We start from the raw sequence: 1482 nt of genomic DNA, 5'->3' as shown, positions 1-1482 counted from the left end.
ACCACCTCCCATAAAATCCCCTTCCTTTAAAACCCTTAGGATGGAGGACCCAGGGCACTCTCCTTCCCAGGAACACGCCTTCCCTCCAGGTGCATTACCTTTGCCCTTCTCTCTCCTAAGCTCCAAGAGCCCCATTTTTTTTTTTTTTGCCTCTGTAACTTGTTTCCTAAGCCCAGTTCTTCTACAGCTCACTTCTTCTGCCTCACTGACTTTCTAAATAAACTTTCTTTTATAGTTTGAGTCTTGACTCTGAATTCTTTCTTAGCCAGAACTCAAAAACTGAAATTGCTGAACTGAGGTCTGGTCTGACTCCACTGGCCTAATACCTAGTGCCATTATTGCTGCCTATAGTTTGACTCTGGCTTTCTAAAATGCAGCACCAGTCTGGTCCCTGAAATACTATCAGGGCCCCTGAAAGAGTTACAGTCTAACTTTTGTGACTTGTTAAGGTTGTCAAGGAGATGGCTAACTAAAATGTTGGCATATGAATGGAACCTGCTGAGGTATATAGAGATACCTATTGCTAGTGGTCTATGTTCTGTTCTCACTAGTGTGATCTTCAGGTGAACAGATCTCTCAATGTTTCATAGTCATCTGATTAGTGAAGGGGTTGGAGGCCCAGTGATGAGGTTTGCTTCATGTATCTATGGATCACTGAGGGCAGCTAAGATATAACTTGTCATTGCTTTCTCAGATTTTCTACCAAATTATTTTATCTCCTCAGTGTGAAACCATAAATACCTTAAACTTCTTTACCCTGGATTAAACAAAGATAAACAGTAAGAGGAAGTTCTTTGGTTTATTTTTTAACATTTTTTATAGGAAAATAAAGAATGGAATGAAAATTTTAAATATTAAAAAAAAAATCTATATTTCTACAAACTAAGGACAATCCCATGATTTTTGACAGTTTCTTTTTCCTTCCAATCATTTTTTCCATGTAGAGGATCTTATACATATGCCATACTCTGCTTTTTCACTTAAGTTTTTAAATACGCATTTTCTATAGTGTTTATTATAGACTAGTGGCCGGGTGCATGAAATTTGTGCGGGGGGAGGGGTCCCCTTAGCACAGCCTGCACCCTCTCCAATCGGGGACCCCTTAGGGGATGTCCAACCACTGGTTTAGGCCCGATCCCTGTGGTCAGACATCCCTCTTGCAATCTGGAACTGCTGGCTTCTAACCACTCATCTGCCTGCCTGCCTGATCACCCCTAACTGCCCTCCCCTGCCAGCCTGATCTCGCCCCCAACTGCCCTCCCCTGACAGCCTGATCTTGCCCCCCAACTGCCTCTGCCTGCCTAATCACCCCCAAATGCCCTCCCCTGCTTCCCTGGTTGCCCCCAACTGCCCTCCCCTGCCGGCCTGATTGCCCCTAACTGCCTCTGCCTGCCTCATCGCTCCTAACTGCCCTCCCCTGCCGGCCTGGTTGCCCCCAACTGCCCTCCTCTGCCAGCCTGATCTCACCCCCAACTACCCTCC

The sequence above is a fragment of the Myotis brandtii genome, unplaced genomic scaffold, assembly GCF_000412655.1.
Source record: "Myotis brandtii unplaced genomic scaffold, ASM41265v1 scaffold46, whole genome shotgun sequence".
Classification (NCBI taxonomy): domain Eukaryota; kingdom Metazoa; phylum Chordata; class Mammalia; order Chiroptera; family Vespertilionidae; genus Myotis; species Myotis brandtii.
Note: the sequence above shows the minus strand (reverse complement) of the source record.